The sequence below is a fragment of the Pseudophryne corroboree genome, chromosome 1 (genome assembly GCF_028390025.1).
Source record: "Pseudophryne corroboree isolate aPseCor3 chromosome 1, aPseCor3.hap2, whole genome shotgun sequence".
NCBI lineage: Eukaryota > Metazoa > Chordata > Amphibia > Anura > Myobatrachidae > Pseudophryne > Pseudophryne corroboree.
This window is the reverse complement of record NC_086444.1, coordinates 1,063,825,233-1,063,848,541: the sequence shown is the minus strand read 5'-3', so window position 1 is coordinate 1,063,848,541 and position 23,309 is coordinate 1,063,825,233. Positions and strand designations below refer to the sequence as shown.

The following is a 23,309-nucleotide window of genomic DNA, read 5'->3' as shown; positions in this document are numbered from 1 at the left end:
GTGGGTGCTGGGTCTATAGAATATTATAGAAAAAGTCCATCCTAGGTCCCATAAGGCTCTAATGGTGGAAAGACCAGCACAACCATAAGCATTCCATTTTATAGCTATTTAATCACCAGAGACATTAAAACCATCTCATAAGAAGTGAGGTTAATACATTACATATGATGACAGACATGAATGAGCAGCTTGGGGCATGATAACCCTGACGACAGCCATTTCGGTGTTGGTGCACCTTTCTCAAAGGGTCATCCAAACAAATACAACAAACTAGAGGTTTATAGAACAAACATAAATACTGTACATGAATCAAATCACCTGTGTGATGCAGTAGGTCCCTCATAACAATCACATTCAACAGCGCGCATCTGAGCACTAACCGCCGCCGCCGGACCATGCCACCAGTCACCCAACACTGGTCTTTACACCATTAGAGCCTTATGGGACCTAGGATGGACTTTCTCTCTCTCTCTCTCTCTCTCTTTATATATATATATATATATATATATATATATATATAAAAATAATCTAAGGGGGCCTTAGAGACATCACTGTACTGGGCCCCAAGATTTCAGTTGCCGGCCCTGAGAACAGACTCTATTGCGCATGCGCAAACCTCCGGGAACACGGCACAGTGGCCATTTTTCCGAAGATTCTGCTAATGCGCATGTGCAAAACTCCGGAATAATGGCCGCCGTGCCATCTTTCCGGAGTTTTCAGCAGGCGCAATAGAGTTTTTCCCCCCTAGTGTTCAAACTCTATTACGCTGCTGAGAAGGGATGGCTCCGACGGGGGACTCCAGAGAGGTAAGTGTTAAACAAATGGGTGCAGTGTGTGCGGGGTGGGCCCCCTGGACCCTAGGAGCCTGTGTGCCTCGCACACACTTCACCCATTATAGATACGCCAATGATAATAGGGGCCGGTGTCAGACTGGGCCATTGGGGCACAGGGGAACCATCACCCCCCCCCCTCCTCCCAGTGAGCCCCACTGCCTGAGGACCAACACCCTCCTCTAGAGGCTTTATTTGAATCACACACACACACACACACACACACACACACACACACACACACACATATATATTATACTGCACAGGACTAGGGTGCATTCAATACAGTGCCTTGGTGTTATTAATCTGCTGAATTATCATGCAAGCTGTAGCAGTATGTACTATATACACCCCAAAGAATGGGCCCCTACCACTGCAATCCCCCAATGGGCCCTTCATTCCGCAGTCCAACACTGATAGGGGTAGATGTAATAAGCCTTGGAGAGTGATAAAGTAGCATCCAATCAGCTCCTAACTGCAATGTTACAGGCTGTCTGAATAATGACAGTTGGGAGCTGACTGGTTGGCAGTTTATCTCTCTCCAAGGCTAAGTACATCTGCCCCAGTCTTTAGGGAAAGATGATTATGTGGGAGGTGGGCACTGAGGTGATATAAAGTGTAGCGCCCTCCAACTCCCACCCTCAAGCCAAGGAGTGTAGTCAGTAGATGGAAAAATTACAGGTTGACAAGCCATAGATAACAGTGCCTCCTGCTGTTTGCTGTGTGATAGTGCAAGATGCCTACAGTTCTAGGTCTCCCATCCAGAGCACTGATAGGTGATCTGCTGCCAACAGTGTCTCATTTGGTAATTTTCAACTTTCATTATGTAGCATGATTCACCTCCATACAGTATTATGTTGAAGATATTTGTTATTTTGAAAAATAAATTCCAGTTTATATAATGGGACAATGAGATGCAAAGCAAACGATAGAATTGCCGACTTTTCCGGGTGGCTAGGAGTGTCACTTGATTTTTGGGAGCCTCCTGGCCATTCCAGGAGACTATAGTAATTGAGGGGACCATGATTGGTTTCACCTGGACATACCCCTGGGTGCCACTAGATACACCGCATGGGTAGAGCTAGACAAGTGCCGTAACTAGGCATTTTAGCGATGTGTGCAAGAAACGGCATTGGCGCCCCCCCCCCCCCCCATGCAAGAAAGGGGCCTACGGCGCGCAAAAAATATATAGGGGCGTGGTTTCATGGGGAAGGGGCGTGGCCACAAAATAATACCAATTCATACTACGGTGCACAGTAGTCTCCATTATTCAAACTACGCTGCACAGTAGCGCCACTACACCAGGTAGAGCCCCTTTTACACATTACGGCTGACAGTCCCCCCTTTTTACACATTACGGCAGACATCGTCCCCCTTTTTACACATTACGGCAGGCACAGTCCCCCTTTTTACACATTTCGGCAGACAGTCCCCCTTTTTACACATTGCAGCAGACAGTCCCCCTTTTTACACATTGCGGCAGACAGCGTTCCCTTTTTACACATTACGGCAGACAGCGTCCCCTTTTTACACATTACGGCAGACAGTGTCCCTTTTTACACATTACGGCAGACAGCGTCCCCTTTTTACACATTACGGCAGGCACAGTCCCCCTTTTTACACATAGCAGCCAGTCCCCCTTTTTACACATTGCGGCAGACAGCATCCCCCTTTTTACACATTGCGGCAGACAGTGTCCCACTTTTTACACATAACGGCAGCCAGTTCCCCTTTTTACACATTGCAGCAGACAGCGTCCCCTTTTTACACATTACGGCAGGCACAGTCCCCCTTTTTACACATAACGGCAGCCAGTCCCCGTTTTTACACATTGCGGCAGACAGCGTCCCCCTTTATACACATAACGGCAGCCAGTCCCCCTTTATACACATAACGGCAGCCAGTCCCCCTTTTTACACATTGTGGCAGACAGCGTCCCTTTTTTACACATTACGGCAGACAGCGTCCCCTTTTTTTTTTCCAATAATGATTTTTTATTAATTTCCAAATATAGAAAAGAAAAACCAGATAGAGAAATGTACACGAACAGAGGTCATATAATGAGTACAACTTTGAGCCAATACTGTAGGTCCAATCATATATAACAACTCTGAGTCTAGAAGCTCAGTTCACTAACCGTGTACACATATTCTCTTAACTATCAATCATATATATAACCTTAAGAGTAGCAGAGTAGAAAGCGCAGTAGAGAGGGGAAGATATAACAAGACAGCGACACATGAGGGTAAAAAAATAAAAATAAAGACAAAGGAAGGAGAATATGCGTATCAGGGGAGCACCTCACTCAAATATTGTAACATAGAGATAAATAGCTAGTTAGTTAGAGGGGGCATCTGCACTAATGGGTAGTATCAGGTTGTGGAGAATGCAGAATTGCCGTGTCAATGGGATCACTAAAAATTACGGAGTGACCCTGTCTCTCCCGGAATTCACTCCATTTAAACCATCTCATGTAAATAGAAGAAGGGGATGAAGAATACACACATCCCGCTGTTTCAAACAGAAAATGCTTATGGGTATTATTAATAACCGTCTGAATGTGAGGTATGGACTGTGATTTCCACAGTTGGCCTATCGCTGCCTTAGCTGATATTAAGACATGTCCTACGATATACCTGTCGCAGCTGAGAAGAGTGTGAGAAGGGTAGTGAAATAGGGCAAACAGCGGATCCAGTGGCACTGTTGTTCCCACTATTTCCCCCAAAAGAGAGAATACTTCCGTCCACAGAGGCCCCAAGACTGGGCAATTCCAAAACATATGTAGAATGGAGCCCTCGCCACCACATTTCCTCCAGCATAGCTGGGAAGTCGAGGGCCAGATCTGGTGAAGCCGCTGCGGAGTGAAGTACGCCCTATTGCATAATTTATAGAACATTTCTGAGTGCTGGAGACATTTAGAGATTTTAAAGCACTGTGATGAAATTGTATCCCACTCTTCTTCTCAGAGTACAATAGAGAGATCTCTCTCCCACTTTAACTGAGACAGCGTCCCCTTTTTACACATTACGGCAGACAGCGTCCCCTTTTTACACATTACGGCAGGCACAGTCCCCCTTTTTACACATAACGGCAGCCAGTCCCCGTTTTTACACATTGCGGCAGACAGCGTCCCCCTTTTACACATTGCAGCAGACAGCATCCCCCTTTTTACACATAACGGCAGACAGCATCCCCCTTTTTACACATAACGGCAGCTAGTCCCCCTTTTTACACATTGCGGCAGACAGCGTCTCCCTTTATACACATAACGGCAGCCAGTCCCCCTTTTTACACATTGCGGCAGACAGCGTCCCCTTTTTACACATTACGGCAGACAGCGTCCCCTTTTTACACATTACGGCAGACAGCATCCCCTTTTTACACATTACGGCAGGTACAGTCCCCCTTTTTACACATAACGGCAGCCAGTCCCCCTTTTTACACATTGCGGCAGACAGCGTCCCCCTTTTTACACATTGCGGCAGACAGCGTCCCCCTTTTTACACATAACGGCAGACAGCGTCCCCCTTTTTACACATAACGGCAGCCAGTCCCCCTTTTTACACATTGCGGCAGACAGTGTCCCCTTTTTACACATCACGGCAGCCAGCTCCCCCTTTTTACATATTGTGGCAGACAGAATAGAGATAGATAAGAGAGACAGAAAGAGAGAGAGAGAGAGAGCGAGAGAGAGAGAGAGAGAGAGAGAGAGAGAGAGATACTTACCATCTCTCCTGCTGGCAGTCAGGCTCCTCGTGCTGGGCTGGCAGCTTCGGAGGCAGGGGAGAAGGAGGAGGAGGCAGGGGGACTGGAGCTGCAGCAGCGCTATGTAATTGGTAGTAGTGCTGCTGCAGCTGTCCCCTCTCCTTCCGTATTTGCTGCCCGGTGCTGCTGTGAATGCTGGGATAAAGGAACCGCATCCCAGCATCCACAGCAGCGCCGGGCAGCCAATACGGAAGGAGAGGGACAGCTGCAGCGGCGCTTACTACCAATGACATAGCGCTGCTGCGGCTCCAGTCCCCCTCCCTCCTCCTCCTTCTCCGCTGCCTCCGGCGCTGCTCTCTCCTACACAGCGCAGCGCACACAGCAGAGGCGGCATGTAATTAATCAATTTGACTCATTACATGCCGCTGGCCGTTGCGCCCTCAGGGCAACTGCGCTGTGTGCCAGGCACACCTGGCACACACGTAGTTACGGCCCTTGCTAGACACACCCCCTTCCTTAACACCACAGTCAACTATCTGAAACGATTTTTCAAAACTAGTTAAGTGTGCCACAAAATGGCTGCCGTCATTGTGCAACTCGTGCAGATAGGAAAAGGCACATGCTGTACAGTAAACATACTCTAAATTTGTGTATTTTTCTTTCTAGCTCCATTGCTCTCCAGAGACGAAGCTGCGGCCTGCCTGCTCTGTTTTCTGTTACATGCAGCGCTGGTCAGACACACGTTATGGGACTTTTTGGGACACAAAGTTCAAAATTCAAATGCCTTTATAGAGTTAACGGTCTGCTTAATAATTTAACTGTGACAGACTGAAAAAAAATGTAATGAGAACCATGTTTATCTACTCAGAGGCACAGAGGAAATTCATTACTCAGAGGAATAGTACACTCCACAAGTGAAATGAAAGTAATCTTATTTATGGCAGGAAGAGGCCTTCGCTACACAGTACTCCAACACAATCAGACTGATACGTAAAGCCTGATGGAAACTAAACACACAACTTCTACTGAAAACATTCTGGGATTTAAAATGCTCCTCTAACCACCTCCCTCCGTAGCATCAAAGGAAAACAATTATTATTCTTACAATAGTTATGATGACATTTTTGTTTAGATTCTTTATGAAGGTTACAGTAAGATTTATTGAAAAAGAGCGCAGAATATTGCAATAAAGTGATTTTCTGTGTCAAATATAGACCTGTCATATTGTTTCATAATGTGAACTTTTGTTTGAATGTACTAATGTGTAAAGTATACAGAAAAAGGATTAAATAAGCAATTCCACATACAGCAGTTTTGTTTTTTTTATTAGACAGCAAATTCAGTACCTTCTAAATATGCATCTTTCCTTCCGCCTACAAATCATTATCTCCCTTTCAAATCGCTCTGAAGGGGATAAAAATATGGTTGTCAGTCATCTTCTCAGAACCTCAACATGTCATGTCTGTGATGGCAGCGAGTGGAAGAGGAGAAAAGAGGATATTACATGCAGACAGAGCTCAACGGGGCATCTGAAAGGGTATGTGCTCACCATGTTACATACCTTCCAACCATCTTACTTTTTGGAACGACTTAATTAGTGTCAGGGGAATAAAAAGTCACATAAGAGGGCATGACACAAGGCCACATCCCCGGTGTGAATCCAGTTGCATTATAAAAGAAACTTGGGAGGTATGATGTAATTTGTCTGTGTTTACCATGATAGTCGCATGTGTGATTGCTATAACAAAATAGGTTTTGTAAAGTTTAAACCACATTGGTCATCATTTTATTTAGCCCTATGATTACTGTAGCCCAGTGGTTCCCAAACTTTCTCGAATCACAGGGCCTTATAGTGTCAGCATTGTTTTTACGGCACCCCTAGGCCCAAAGTTTCTTATTGAGAAAGTCAGGAAAAATTAATAAATTAAGTAAATTGTGCTAACCTGTTATCCTAAGGATCAGTAATGGAGTGGTGGACAGGGTTGCGCTTCTGTTTGTCCACACATTTCATGGCAAAACCAGTGCTGGTGGCTGCCAATCACACTGACCGTAAATAAATTGATTTGGTCCGGGACCACCAATCTGGGGCATGTTCCCCGCTGGGCCTAGTTTGGGAACCACTGCTGTAGCCAGTCCATTAGACTACACACATAGCTCCATGCCCACCACACACATAAATGTACACAACCTGTCTATATGTCTTTTAACTGAAATCTCTGAAATCTTTAGATGAAAATTCTTAATGTTCCCATCATTATTACTCTTGATGTAAGCAATTTACAGGAATGCGTTCCCATATATTTTTATTTACACCGTAACAGTGCATACAGTCCCATTGCTGAATAACAATCCTATCCGACCTACAGTATATACTACTTGAATACAGTTCTGGAATATCTGTTCAGTGCCGTAACTAGGCATTTTAGCGCTGTGTGCAAGAAACGACAGTGGCGCCCCCCCCCCCCCATGTAAGACAGGGGCAGTGCGCGCCGCAGGCGCGCGAAAAATTTAGAGGGGCGTGGCTTCATGGGGAAGGGGCGTGGCCACAAAATAATAGCAATTCATACTACGGTGCACAGTAGTCTACATTATTCAAATTACGCTGCACAGTAGCGCCACTACACCAGGTAGAGCCCATTTTATACATTACAGCAGACAGCGTCCCCCTTTTGACACATTACAGCAGACAGTCCCCCTTTTTACACATTACAGCAGACAGCGTCCCCGTTTATACACATTACGGCAGACGGTGTCCCCCTTTATACACATTGCGGCAGCCAGGCCCCCTTTTTACACATTACGGGAGCCAGTCCCCCTTTTTACACATTGCGGCAGCCAGGCCCCCTTTTTACACATTACGGCAGACAGTCCCCCTTTTTACACATTGCGGCAGCCAGTCCCCCTTTTTACACATTGCAGCAGCCAGTCCCCCTTTTTACACATTGCGGCAGACAGTCCCCCTTTTTACACAATGCGGCAGCCAGTCCCCCTTTTTACACATTGCGGCAGCCAGTCCCCCTTTTTACACAATGCGGCAGCCAGTCCCCCTTTTTACACATTGCGGCAGCCAGTCCCCCTTTTTACACAATGCGGCAGCCAGGACCCCTTTTTACACATTGCGGCAGCCAGTCCCCCTTTTTACACAATGCGGCAGCCAGGACCCCTTTTTACACAATGCGGCAGCCAGGACCCCTTTTTACACATTATGGCAGACGATGTCCCCCTAAAAGAGAGAGAGAGAGAGAGAGAGAGAGAGAGAGAGATACTTACCTGACAGGCTCCTCGTGCTGGCAGCTCCCTCGGTGCAGGCAGTGAGATGAGAAGGAAGAGGAGGGAGGGGGAGCAGGGAGTCGCAGCAGCGCTATTTGATTGGTAGTAAGCGCCGCTGCAGCATCCCCCTCTTCTTCTGTATTGGCTGCCTGGCGCTGCTGTGGATGCTGGGATGAAGGAACCGCATCCCAGCATCCATAGCAGCGCCGGGCAGCCAATACAGAAGGAGAGGGGGATGCTGCAGCGGCGCTTACTACCAATCAAATAGCGCTGCTGCGGCTCCCTGCTCCCCCTCCCTCCTCCTCCTTCTCTCCGCTGCTCGGCGCTTCTGTCTTCCCCTCCACAGCGCGGCGGCGGCGCACACAGCAGAGGCGGCATGTAATGAGTCAATTTGACTCATTACATGCCGCTGGCCGTTGCGCCCTCAGGGCAACTGCGCTGTGTGCCAAGCCCCCTTGGCACACACGTAGTTACGGCCCTGTATCTGTTAGACTTCCAAATCTCAAAAAGTTCTTCAGCAATTTGGGGAGAATGCTGAACCCTCTAGGACCCTGCCCACTTCATGAATGAAGTCGGTGATCCTGGGACTTCATGATGCGATCTTCGGCTAATCCTGCACTGCACAGCGAGGGCTGGACTGTGGTGATGGCACATCGTCAGAGTCTACTCACTTGCGCCGCTCGCTAGAGGGGGGAGGGGGGGCGGACAAGACTGCTCTCTTATACACCCCTGAGTGGATTACTTAATAAAATAAGTTACTATGGGGCTGATTCTAAGTTGGACGCAGCCGTGATTGACAGCGGCGGCCGTCGGAGGGGCATTGACGCTGTGTTGGGGGGTGCAGCGGGCCAGGATTCGCTCCCCCCCAAAAAAAGGCCATCCGACCGCCTGACAGCACAACATTAGTTCAGATGTGTCTGCAACTAGATTATGGACGCATCGGGAGGCGGCCTCACACATGCTGGGCGGCCTTGCCCTGTGCTAGGTGGCCCCCAGATGGACACAGATCTGGCTGCGTCCATCTTAGAATAAGGACTAATAGTAGCATAGTTGTCGACTTCAAGGCTGCTGTCTCTGGGAGAGAGCAGCCAGGTCGGTTCAGCAGGCGGGCGGGGTGGACGTATGATGCATCGAAGGGGGTGGGGTGAGGGCGGGCATATATAAATAGGGATGCTTTGGGGCGTATGTAAATAGGGCTGCACGTAGCCACGCCCCCTGCACTATAATGCTGAGATTACTAGAATCACACAGTAGGGGGCGCAGCTACGATGACGCGTTTTGTGGTCGTCGGCTGCCCGGACCGCCCACTTCACTTGCAAAGTGGGCGGCTGGGTCCGGGTGCACTGCAATTATCGGGAGACTTGTCTATTCCTCCAGGGAACAGGGAGGGCCACATGATTTTCAGGAGCCTACCAGCCATGCCGGGAGCGTAGACAAGTATGTATATTAGTTGTAGGAAGAGGGTGATTATATTGCCACTTTATAGCTCACCAGTAAGACCCGAAGTTACTATAGCCAAAATAACATCAGCTATGGGTTATGAAAATGGTGCATGGGTTGCCTTGGAAAACTTATCAGGAAAGGATTCAAGTACAGAACATGTACAACTTATAATGAAGGAGGGAGAGAAATGATATAACAGAAGAATACAAATACATTATACCAAAACTATGATCTCTGAATCCAGAAGAAGGGACACATTTTTTATATCGATGGGAACAAGCCTGAAAGTTAACACACGTTGCTGTTTCTATAATAGATCCAGGGTGTGCGTGTGCGGTATACACGTGCTCACACCGCACACTTTGCACACATATAACTATACTTACAGTACCACTGTTGAGTCCCTCGTCGGCTGGCACTGCAGACAGACACCAGGAAAATGGCACAGTGGCCATTTTCCCAGAGATGCAAAGTAGAGACGCCTCCAGGAACATAGAGGTGGCACCATGTTCCTGGAGACCTGCATGCACACAGTAGACTCCGGCTGCACAGCCAGAAAAGAGGGGGCCTGTACAGAGCCTGCACATGGACCCTTTAATCTCATCTGGGGAGCCTCCAGCATGCGAGTGATAGCCCATAATTTCCTATATGATATCAGTAAGTACCAAAGACAAGGACATACTTGACAGTTAAATACAGTATAAACGTATCCCCATGACAGATCATCTATAAATATATTATATGATTATGTCTGGTTATGTGATCTTATAGATATTGTACTGTATAATATATTGAGGGTAACAGAATATGTTGTAACCACGTACAGTGGTCAGGTTATGTTGAGTTAGTGAAATGTTCTATGTCTTTATAATAGTGAGTAATTAGCATGCACAATGGTCAGGTCACGTTGCTATATATAGTGTTCAGTGTCTGTAAAAGATTATATTGTGTAGGTGTAAAGCTGCATACACACGGTGCGATGCATGTTCTTGGTCAATACTGACTATATTGTGCCCGGAGACATGTAGTCCGTATCGGCCCTACCTGCACCCACTATATTTTCTTGCGATGCCGATACTGCAGGACCGCGCACCAGCATCGCAAGCTTATACACATGGTGCGGAGCCTTACCTCCGGCGGGGGCTCCCGGGGGTTGTCGTGCCAGTGATTGGCGCGGCTGCGGCGACAGCGAAATGCTGGCGGCGGTCCTCCTGGACGGGTGTGCGGAAAGCCGGGCGCTGCAGCGGGAGTCGCTGCAGCAGGGTCCTCTAGTGTGACACAGGCTCAGGGTGTCAGAGGCCGGAGCTGGGCTAAAGCTGTGTGCTACAGCTGAGTATGTCTCCTGTGCTGGGGGCAGCCATGTTGGAGACTAGAGGATTGCAAATGAAGTTCCCACTCGGTGTCCAGCCAATCCTGTGTGATTTCCCCTTACAAAAGGGGGCTGGCCCAGAGGGAGAGTGTCAGTGCTTCAAGTTACTTTCCTGTGAAAGGTTCTCTAGCTCTGTGCTCCCAGGTTGCTTCTGGTGTCCTGGTCCTGGTTGCTCTCATCTGTCGGTACCCTAACGCTGCTGCTGTCCTGTTGTCTAAGCCCGTCGCCACTCGTGGAAGCACTCACGGGTCCCCAGGTTGTAGAAGTGCTTCAGGTGCTAACGGTGGTTCCCGCAGCCTCGTCTTTCAATCTCCAGCCACAGCATCCACTTCTTCAAAATCAGAGTTCTTCAGCCTCGTCTTTCAATCACCAGCCACAGCATCCACTTCTTCAAAGTCAAAGTTCTTCAGCCTTGTCTTTCTATCATAAACAACAGTCCTTCAGTTCTTCATTACCGGAGTGTTTCAGCTTCATTCTTCGAGTCGTATAATCATAGACTCCAGTTCTTTAATTCAGTTTCTTTCGATTCCCCAAGTATTTGTGTATAACCGGTTATTCATTAAAACTACAGTTATCTTCTTACGGAGTCCTCCTAGTTCCTTACGCACTCCTGCCAACGCTACCACTTAATTGGGCCTCCACCCCATGAGGAGGATTTACATTCAGCCACCTCGTTTATTCACCTCACAGGCAGCTGTCCCTTCATCCAAAACTCGGTTGTCGGAACCCCAACTTATGCCGAGCGTGACAATATGCATTATGTTTCCATGCGATATGGACTATATAGTCCATATCGCACGGAAAATCACACCGTGGGTATGCAGCTTTAGGTTCTATGTCTAGAATTGCATTATTATTGTGCAGAATGGTCTTGTGTAAATAAATGTATAATGTCAATGTCCAGTGGTCCCCATGTTCTGGAACAATTGAACTACAGTATGGCTCTATTTTCTAAGCCTTGGATGGAGATAAAGTAGATGGTGATAAAGTACCAGCCAATCAGCTTTTAACTGCCATGTCACAGGCTGGGTTTGAAAAATTACAGGAGCTGATTGGCTGGTGCTTTATCTCCATCCACGACTTAATCCAGAAGTAAACAGGAACCTAGAGAGCAGGGTGGGGCCCAGGTAATGTGGGGTTTGTGACCTAATGACTGAGGTGTACCATGAAGTGGCGATGTGAGCTGCACAGCCAGGGTCAGACACAGGGGAAATGTTGATTATTGCGTTCAGTGGCAACAGCCTTCCTGGACCCAGGCCTCTCCAACAAGCTCAAGCTTTGGTAACTAGTGCCTGCCCCACCCTCCCCCCTTGTGCCTGGACTAAAACTATACAATAATTTGGACATTTGAGAGTGTGCAAAACAAAATCCATTTCCTTTCCATTTTTTAGGCCAGCACCTATTCTGCACATACTGTATACTGTACATTTATTTTTAAAGACATGAGTTTAAAATATGATAACAAAGTAGCATCAGGGCCGGATTAACAATGGGGCGGATGGAGCTGCAGCTCCAGGCCCCCCACTGGAAATAGGCCCACAGATCCCCTGCAGTTCAGATAGTGTTGACAGGAAAAAAAAACTTTTCTCCTGTCATCACCAATAGCATTCCCTCACTCGACTCCTGTCACGGAGAGACAGAACTCTGCCTATCCCCTCTGAAGCTGCCAGCAGCTGTCACTGCACAATGAAGCACATACCCAGGATCAAAATAAGCTCCTCCCCCAGATCGTGATATGCTCCGCCTCCTGGTGCATCTACAGCTGTGCACACGATTGCTCAAAGTTCTTCTCACATGCCATCCCAAGCTGTGTCTCTGTGGGACCTTTATAAACTTACTCGGCCCCCTGGTTCTTCCACTGCTGAGCCCTGGCCCCTATTGCCTGAAGCCACCCCCCCGGACCGTTCTAAGCCCCACCCACTGGACAGTACACTGCAGTGCAGTGCTCCCCGCCTGTGTGATCTGTGAGGTGTTCTGCAGCTGCGGTTTGAGGTACAAAGGAGTATATGCTGTGTAGCCCTATGCCCAGGACTTTCTCACACTTAAAGTTATGTGTGCATGTTCTGTGACCTTAATGGCATACTGTTTTAATTTATCATGCATGATAATCAATTGAATTCCGGCCAGTGTGTATACGGACACTACCTTGCGGTGTAATGTGACTGTCAGACGCTGCCATGCGGTGTAATGTAACTATTGGACGCTGCCATGCGGTGTAATGTAACTATCGGACACTGCCTTGTAGTGTAATGTGACTCGGACACTACCTTGCGGTGTAATGTGACTGTCGGACGCTGCCGTTCGGTGTAATGTAACTATAGGACGCTGCCATGCGGTGTAATGTAACTATCGGACACTGCCGTGCGGTGTAATGTAACTATCGGACGCTGCCGTGTAGTGTAATGTGACTAGGACACTACTGAGCAGTGTAATGTAACTGTCGGACGCTGATGTATGGTGTAATGTGACTATTGGATGCTGCCATGCGGTGTGATGTAACTATCGGACGCTGCCGTGCGGTGTAATGTGACTATTGGACGCTGACTTGCGGTGTAATGTGACTCAGACACTGCTGTGCAGTGTATTGTAACTATCGAATGCTGCTGTGCGGTGTAATGTAACTATCAGACGCTGCTGTGCAGTGTAATGTAACTATCAGCGCTGCCTTGCGGTGTAATGTGACTCGGACACTAGTGTACGGTGTAATGTAAATATCGGATGCTGCCATGCGGTGTAATGTGACTAGGTCACTACTGAGCAGTGTAATGTACAGTATCTGTCGGACGCTGCAGTTCGGTGTAATGTAATTATCGGACGCTGCCGTGCAGTGTAATGTGACTCGGACACTACTGTGCGGTGTATTGTAACTATCGGACGCTGCCGTGCGGTGTATTGTAACTATTGGACGGTGCTGTGCGGTGTAATGTAACTATCGGATGGTGCTGTAACTCGGACACTACTATGCCGTGTCATGTGATTCGGACACTACTGTGCGGTGTAATGTAACTATCGGACATTGCTGTGCGGTGAAACGTGTCTCGGACACTACCGTGCGGTGTAATGTAACTAGCAGACGCTACCGTGCGGTGTAATGTAACTATCAGATGCTGCCGTGCGGTGTCATGTGACTTGGACACTACTGTGCGGTGTAATCTAACTATCGGACACTGCTGTGCGGTGTAACGTGTCTCGGACACTACCGTGCGGTGTAATGTAACTATCAGATGCTGCCGTGCGGTGTAATGTAACTATCAGATGCTGCCGTGCGGTGTCATGTGACTCGGACACTACTGTGCGGTGTAATCTAACTATCGGACACTGCTGTGCGGTGTAACGTGTCTCGGACACTACTGTGCGGTGTAATGTAACTAACGGGCGCTGAGGCATATCCCCTGCTCCCCTCCCCTTAATCCAATCTGCTGCAGCGGTACACAATAGGCCTTTCCTATATTTCAGCTCCAGGCCCATGTGCACATTAATCTGGCACTGAGTAGCATGTATTGGTCTAAGAGCACAAGGCCAAGCATGGCATAAACCAAACACAAATACCTTATAAATACTGTCAGACATAGTAGTTATGATTTTTGGTTGTTTTGCAGCCAGACGACCTGGACTAAAATTTCTCCTACAGTATATTTCAGAGTTTTCTAGAGAAAAATGTCAAATGGCCATACTTTATATCCAACAACTAAACAGTCTTTGACATTTTTTTATGCACCTGAACTACGATCCTAAGCCGTGGCGGATTTTACCAATGGGATGCAGTCAAATCCTTCATGGCGGGGAGTGAGCCAGCTGCAGTCTGTAACTGCACAGGCTACAAAGTGACTGGCAGTGATGACTTCTATTAGAAGTCCTACCTGCCAGCCAACCCCAGTACAGGAAGTTCCATTGGGAGGTGTTTCCTCCCTACAGGACTGCCAGACCGTGCTGCGATCCCCTAGAAGCAATTGTCTCATGCGCAGTCAAGCGACGGCTTGACCACTCATGTGCAAACCCCGGTTTCTATGGACTGCAGCTGATACAGTCCATAGAAGCCGGGGGTTTGAACATGTGCAGTCAAGCCACCGCTTGACTGCGCATGTGTGGTCCCGAGACCTGGCCCGCTGCAGCCCCCTCCTCCTCAAAGGTAGGAGACACTGCTGATCCTAAGCACAGTGTAAAGTGTACAGCTGGCTGAAAATAAATAAGTAAATACAGGTTGAGTATCCCATATCCAAATATTACGAAATACGGAATATTCCGAAATACGGACTTTTTTGAGTGAGAGTGAGATAGTGAAACCTTTGTTTTTTGATGGCTCAATGTACACAAACTTTGTTTAATACACAAGGTTATTAAAAATATTGTATTAAATGACCTTCAGGCTGTGTGTATAAGGTGTATATGAAACATAAATGAGTTGTGTGAATGTAGACACACTTTGTTTAATGCACAAAGTTATAAAAAATAATGGCTAAAATGACCTTCAGGCTATGTGTATAAGGTGTATATGTAACATAAATGCATTCTGTGCTTAGATTTAGGTCCCATCACCATGATATCTCATTATGGTATGCAATTATTCCAAAATACGGAAAAATCCCATATCCAAAATACCTCTGGTCCCAAGCATTTTGGATAAGGGATACTCAACCTGTAATATAATATAAAATATTCAAGTAAAGAGAATGGTGCATAAAGAATGCCACAAACATACTGTAAGTAAACGGAAGCAGTGTTGTAAGGAAGAGTAGGACAAGTTTCTCAGATATGATGTACAAGACTGATAAATTCAGTAAATGATAACGTATTACTGGTTACACAAGCTACTGAATGCTGGCATGTGCCTACGTTTTACACATGCCTTTATCATTCTAGCCTATTTTTTGTTCTACCAATAATAACAAAGTCAAATACGCTACAAGAAATTATTACATTTTAGGACAGAGGGCCCATTCACCATTCCTTAAAGTAAGTTAAAGCATTGTTTTTCTCTTATTTTGAAGGCATGAGGTGTTGGAAGCATTCATTATATTGGCTTACCACCCAACTTTCTGAAGTTTATGATGGGCCTATTGTGTGTCGCCGCAGGGGGTGGGACTACTGATATAGGGGTGTGACCAGGGGTGTGGCTAGCATCATGAATTGCATAGCTACCCACCTACCTTCAACCTCCTCAATCTCTCTCCCCTCGGCCTCACGGAGCATTCACACCACAAATGAGCCGTAAACAAAGAATGTGATTAGAACCCTGCTACCCTCTCACCCCCTACACTACTAACTCCCTGCATTCCTCACGCAGCCCATGCACCTCTCATGCACTCCATCCCTTGATCAACCCCTGGTCCTCTCACTCCCTGCTATCCTGTTAGGGCGTGCTTAACTCTGTATTACTAACTCTGTTCTTCCATCACTCAGCCCTGCACCTCGCCATCTTTCCATCCTTTGCTCAACTCAGTCCTCCTACCCTCTCAGGGGCCTGCTGACACTGGCAGTCTCCCATCCAGGGACCCGCATCCTGAATACAGAGGTGGAGGTGGGCCGTGGGGCAGATGAGAGGGCAAGAGGCTGGCGCTGCACTCTGCAGCTGGACAGATAGTGGCTGTCAGTCCTCCTGTGCCCTGCTGTGTATTCATTTGCTCTCAAAAACAGAGCACCGTGGCTTTCCCTCAGTATATCAGACCCTGCCTGACAGCCCCAAGCCACAAAGCAGGCTCCAAAGAATCAGATATCCTGTGCAGGGAAGAAGATAAGAGGAGGGTGGGAGCCTGGAAAGCACACTCTTGTTGGTCTCCTCCACTTCCTCTGGAGCATGACTGATAAGACAGCGCTGCTGATTGGCCAGAAAGCGTCCTGAGGGACCCGATATTGTTTTTTAGTTTATATTTTAAATCCCGTATCAAAGTGGCGGTATACTTCTTCGTACACACACACCGCCCCACTTCAACACACGCAGTAGTTGAAGTGGAAATTTTGAAGTGGGGATATGGAAAAGTGAAGGCTGTAACTATGCGCATGCCGGGGTGAGGCCACTCAAAAGAGGGCGTGTCCTTAAGTGTAGTTTACCACACCATATACCCCTTATACACATTATGCACCACAATAGTAGAACCCCTTATACTATCTGGTACTGGTGCAACTTTCACATTATGCCACATGGAATGAGCCAAAATTCACATTACGCGACACAGTATGAGCCGAAATTCACATTATACCACACAGTATGAGCCGAAATTCATATTATACTACACGGTATGAGCCGAAATTCACATTATACCACACGGTATGAGACGAAAATCACATTATACCACACAGTATGAGCCGAAATGTACAATATACCACACAGTATGAGCCGAAATTCACATTATACCACACAGTAGGAGCTGAAATTCACATTATACCACACGGTATGAGCTGAAAATTCACATTATATCACACAGAATGAGCCGAAATTCACATTATAGCACACGAAATAAGCCGAAATTCACATTATAGCACATAGTATGAGCTGAAATTCACATTATACCACATGGTATGAGCCAAAATTCACATTATAGCACACAGTATGAGACGAAATTCATATATGCTTCACAGTATGAGCCGAAATTCACATATGCCACACAGTATAAGCAGAAATTCACACTGAATGAGACAAAATTCACATTATGCCACACAGTTTGAGCCACAAGTCACATTATGCCACACAGTATGAGCCACAATTCACACTTAATGAGACAAAAATCAGGACACTGCAGCCCATAGGTGGGATGACTGGACAGTGCCCGATAAGCGGGATTGTCCCGGTAAAATGGGACAGTTGGGATGTATTACATAGGTAACACAGGATATCATGGATATATCTCCTGATTACCATTTACCCCCTATCTGAACTGACATTCATTCAAAATTTGATTGCGGGAACTGATGACAATTTAAGATGGCGTAATTCTTGGAGCCCTGCGCCTTTCTATGGGAAGGTGGTCTGTATCACTGCCCCTCTCCACGTGTATGTATAAACTCCGCTCACACATGCACAGTAATTCTGCCAGGTCAAACACAGCAGTGCATCTTTTTCAACACTAGTAATTAGTGGCGCAAGTGGCAGTGGGGGAGGCTAGCAGGACCAGCTACTTATCAGAGCAGCTAAATTGCTGCATTAGTTTGGCATCCTAAGCAACAGATGGCTGAAAGTGCTATATGAGGAATATACCCATTGGTGAGATCTTGATGATTGCTACTTATTGCCCCTTATGTCAAATCAAAGATTTGAAAAAAGAGGCACTTTTTTCCAAACGGTTGTAAATGGCAGTGTGGAGCTATAGAATATATATATATGTATATATATGTGTATGGGGTGAACTGACAGCGCCAGAAAAATTTGTAGATAAAGTTTTTCACAGTTTGTCTATTATACTCCCTGTGAAATGTTAGTTCTCTACGATACCACTCCCCTTTCTTTATGGGGCGTCTGCTCAATCTTAAATAAAACCTACACTTGTACGTGTGTAGGATAAAAAGATTTTAGAAAAAGTGGATAAGATCAGAGCGACCACCGGTGGTAAAAAAGTATAAAACTAGAGATATATATTTAAAAGCACAGGCGGGATTTATTTAAAACGAACGTAATCAGTAAAAAAGAAAAAAAAATTTGACACACATGTCAACAATATAAAAAAGGTATTTTTTCTAAAAAAGTTTTCTGTTTAAAAGTATACAGTAAAATATATTCAGAAAAAAGGCATACAAAAAGACACAAATGAGTACTAAAAACAGGTCCTCATGGTCGTAATATAGGTATCATGCGAGGTATAAATATATCTAAAATTAGTTAAAAAAAGAGAAGTAATGAATATAATGAACAGCTTATCTTTGGATTTTCAGTAATGGCAGGAATCACCCAACGCGTTTCGTCTTGTTTGACCCCTTGATGAAGTCAAACAAGACGAAACGCGTTGGGTGATTCCTGCCATTACTGAAAATCCAAAGATAAGCTGTTCATTATATTCATTACTTCTCTTTTTTTTACTAATTTTAGATATATTTATACCTCGCATGATACCTATATTACGACCATGAGGACCTGTTTTTAGTACTCATTTGTGTCTTTTTGTATGCCTTTTTTCTGAATATATTTTACTGTATACTTTTAAACAGAAAACTTTTTTAGAAAAAATACCTTTTTTATATTGTTGACATGTGTGTCAAATTTTTTTTTCTTTTTTACTGATTACGTTCGTTTTAAATAAATCCCGCCTGTGCTTTTAAATATATATCTCTAGTTTTATACTTTTTTACCACCGGTGGTCGCTCTGATCTTATCCACTTTTTCTAATATGTATATATATATATATATATATTAGTGTACCTAATGGGTGGCAGTTAAAATGCCGGCTGTCGGGATCCTGGAATTCAGAAGACCCATTCCGGAATCCCGACAGCCAGTAAAATATAGACGGACGGAATCCCGACCGCTGCCTGGTGGTCTACACCAACATCCGAGTGGAAATAGAACCAGTGGTGAGCGTACCTAGAACCAGGGCTGGACTGCCCATCTGGCATTTCTGGCAAATGCCAGTAGGGCCGATGGGCTGGTAGGCCGGTCCTGTCATTCAGAGAGCCGGGAAGGCCGTGCGCAGCACAGCCTCTGACTCTATGTTGTAGATGCTCCCCCACACGTCTCCATGGGAATGGAGGTGTGCCTCGAGTCCATGCCCCCTTGACTCATGGCATGCCCCCATCGCTAGTACACGTGTCCGCTTTCTGGGCGCCCATGCCCCATTTCCAGGCACTTGCCAGGGCGGAATTTGGACCCCAGTCAGTCCCTGCCTAGAACAGAACTACTTTGCTGAAGTGGGTTGTGCAAAATGCAGCACTTACAAAATATTAGTCGAGACCTGATCTCTAAAAATCAAGAGGCTTGTGATCATGAACCTTCTTGCTGCCAATAAGTAATTTACTAGGAAACCATTATACTCACGACTGATCCCCTATCCTCATATGTACATGCATTTTTTTATTTATTTTTTAATATTCAGATTTCACTAAATTTATACTCTTGTATTTCAGTAATAAAAGTTTGCTTTCTACACAGAAAACACCATACTCGGAGAACTTCTAGCCTTATCCATACAGTATTATTTTCATTTCATTCTATATGTAGAGCATAGCTTCCCACAGACAGCATGCTGGCCATTTAATCCGAAACCCTCAGTGCTGTGAGGCAGCAATGCAACGCACTGTGCAACCCAGCTAGCCATTTATTCAATCTATAAAATAAATGTAGTGCACACTACCCCCAGTGCTCTGTGTATATGTATAATGATACTGTGATGCAGAATGAATGCATTCAAATAGTATACAAGACAAACACATTCATGGTACACACAGTAACACACTTCTACCACAAGGTGGCAGTCGGCAACTGTGGAAACAAAAATACTTTGTTTTGTACTGAAAGGTCTCATTATATTCGTACTGTACAAAGTGTACTTTTCCAAAACTAAATGAGACAGCTGCTTTTGTTGGAATGCAGATGTTTGTGTAACAGTCAGGTTAGATACTTGCCCACAGTAAAAAGATAAGAAATCCAAACGCCATAAGATTTTACCGTAACCGACATCTTGGCGGTATACATTTACCGTTATAAGGGTTTGATTACATTTAAAAAAAAAAAAAAATCTGTTACTATTCTTTCTTTATTCCAGATATAATTAGAAACACTTGAAAGGTTTTATTTACATTCTCTGAGCCCACAAATCCTGCTAATTACAACCATTTATTGTTGCTTTGTCTGTGGAAAATACAGGGCACTAGGGCGTATCACTACCCACTGATATTATTTATTCAAAATGTTAGTAAATGCCAGAAGTCCTAATCATGTACAATGTTGTTATTAATATTCTACAAAAGAAAATGCAGTTCAAATATTATATTTTATTTTCAAGAGGTGTAAGAAACGCTGATTCAGAGGTGGGAGGAAAGCAATAAGAAGGAGTAACTGCATCAGAACACATCCTGTTGCAATTAAAAATTCTTCTTCTTCTTATTATTATTATTTTTTTGCATTTAGCACAAAAGAGAATGGACAGCTTTACAGTGCAAATTAGAATCACAGGGGTCTATTTACTAAGCTTTGGATGGAGATTAAGTGAATGGAGATAAAGTAGCAGCCAATCAGCTCCTGTCATTTTTCAAACACAGCCTGTGACGTGGCAGTTAGCAGCTGATTGGCTGGTACTTTTTTATCTCCATCCACTTTATCTCCACCCAAGGCTTAGTAAATAGACAATAATCTGGTCTGGAATCTGGATCTCTCAAGGAGATCCAAACGGAGTCCTGGTTCAGATCTTCCCGTGGTTCAGAATTCAGATTGTAAAGACACATTTTTGTGTTTGGATTGCAAAAATGACATGATTTTAGCTGTTTTTATCTATTTTTTAAAATCAATTTTTACTAATGGTTATCAAATTTTTTTAAAAATCGATTTTAGACCGGACTGAAAATTGAATTTGCACCAAAACATGATGATGAAATAAGAACCAAAACACGGCCGTGCACATCTCTACTAAACATGCACATTTTAAACACCCTTCCTACCCCCCTCCCCATGCAGTGCAGCTTGGTTTTGCCGAGGTGCAAAGATGTACACAAATCTGAATCAGTTCCAAAGAAAGCAACACAAGCGACGTCTACTAGCTGCTAGTATTATAAGCTTGCTCATTTGTTACAAAAAACCCAACTCATCAGTGTTTTCCAGCTGAAAAAGCACAATGTACATAAATCTATATTTACGCTTTGTTGCATACTGTCCACTGATCAGACAGTTGTAACGATGAAAGATCTGAGTGTTTTGTTAAACTTCAGACATCTGGAATTCTGTTCCTTCTGCACAAGGAGCTTTAGCTGACAGAAAGTGACAGGAGCACGGGCTAGCCCGCTTGTTTCCAGACACTGCGGAAAACCAGTTATACTTTTAGGAAAACGGTAGAGCTCTTAAAAGTTATGTACATGCTTATATACTCCACAATCAATACTATGAATTCAATTATATTATTACTGTTACGTCACTTCTCCCACATTCCACACTGCCATACAATTAAAAAGATGTTTATTCAATCACATCGGTCCCTGCCCCAGTGGAGCTTACATTCTAATTTCCCTACCAAAGCCACAAAAACACATATACACACACCAGAGCCAATTTTGTTTCCAGAAGCCAATTAACCTCCCATTAATGTCTTTAGACTGTTGGAATCTGGAGCATCAGGAGGAGACTCATGTAAATACAGGATCCACGCCTGGACGGAGTCAAACAGAAGCCGCAGCAGAAGGCAGCAATGCTAACTGCTGTGCTGAGAACATGGATAATGATAGAATGTTGCTGTATGATAAGCTTGGAAATGGCCCTTTGTTTATGCTGGTTGGTAGTTATAAGAAGCCACAGAGAGCCCAATAAAGCATGTGGAAAAGAACCTTGAGCTGTTTTGTGGGTGTAAATTTTAGTTGCTGCTGCTTGTATGTGAACCTTGACTAACAGTACACCTACGTAAATGTGAACATATCTGAATAAGTATAGTTAGAAGTAATGGCATTACTGTGTCGGATATGGAACTTTAATTCAGTCATGCCTTAGAGATACACTGTCCAGTGGGTTCAGTGACTATGGGGCCCTGAGCTGAGGTCTGTAGCCGCCACACTTCTGCATAGGCGGGAGGTCAGCACAAGCCCAGTTAAGCCCAAACATGGCTACTCAGAAGATCAGATTGGGGGGGATGCCAGAGCAAGGACTACATCAATGGACCCACCCAGTGGTCGAAGTGGAAATTTTGAAGTGGGGGTATGCAAAAGTCAAGGAAGTAATTACGGGCGCGCCGTAGGCGCGCACGCTCCAGAAAAAGGACGTGGTCATCGAAAAGGGGGCGTGGTCACCCAAAAGGGGATGTGTCCAGTGTACTATCTAGTACTGGTGCCCCTTTCACCTTATAGCACACGGTACGAGCCGAAATTCACATTGTAGCACACGGTACGAGCCGAAATTCCCATTGTAGCACACGGTACGAGCCGAAACTCACATTTTAGCACACGGTACGAGCCGAAACTCACATTGTAGCACACGGTACGAACCAAAACTCATTGTAGCACACGGTACGAACCAAAACTCACATTGTAGCACACGGTACAAACCGAAACTCACATTGTAGCACACTGAATGAGCCGACACTCACCTTGTAGCATACTGAATGAGCCGAAATTCACATTGTAGCACACTGAATGAGCCGAAATTCACATTATAGCACACTGAATGAGCCAAAATTCACATTGTAGCACACTGAATGAGCCGAAATTCACATTATAGCACACTGAATGAGCCGAAATTCACATTGTAGCACAATGAATGAGCCAAAATTCACATTATAGCACACTGAATGAGCTGAAATTGTGACAGCAGGGAAAGCCAGAGTGACAGCAGGGACAGGGAGAAAGAGTGACGACAGGGAGAGAGAGAGTGACGACAGGGAGAGAGAGAGTGACGACAGGGAGAGAGAGAGTGACGACAGAGAGAGAGAGAGAGTGACGACAGAGAGAGAGAGAGAGTGACGACAGTGACAGCAGGGGGAGAGAGAGTGACAGTAGGGACAGGGACAGTAACGACAGGGATAGAGGGTGACAGCAGGGGAACATTACCTGACTGTGGTCGGCAGAGGCACCCA

General features: G+C 45.5%; 1 protein-coding gene and 1 long non-coding RNA gene across 3 annotated transcripts in view; one reads left to right on the top strand and one right to left on the bottom strand.

Annotated features, from left to right (window-relative positions):
• Positions 1 to 22,057, top strand: part of LOC134925715 (uncharacterized) — a 99,575-nt gene extending 77,518 nt beyond the window's left edge. Inside the window, exons 3-4 of the long non-coding RNA XR_010177530.1 lie at positions 5,866 to 6,072; positions 21,843 to 22,057. This is a non-coding gene — a long non-coding RNA (uncharacterized LOC134925715). The remainder of the gene's footprint in view (positions 1 to 5,865; positions 6,073 to 21,842) is intronic.
• The window catches only part of SCFD2 (sec1 family domain containing 2), a 1,002,395-nt gene that overhangs the window by 466,179 nt on the left and 512,907 nt on the right, over positions 1 to 23,309 (bottom strand). The gene's annotated exons all lie outside the window — the stretch shown is intronic.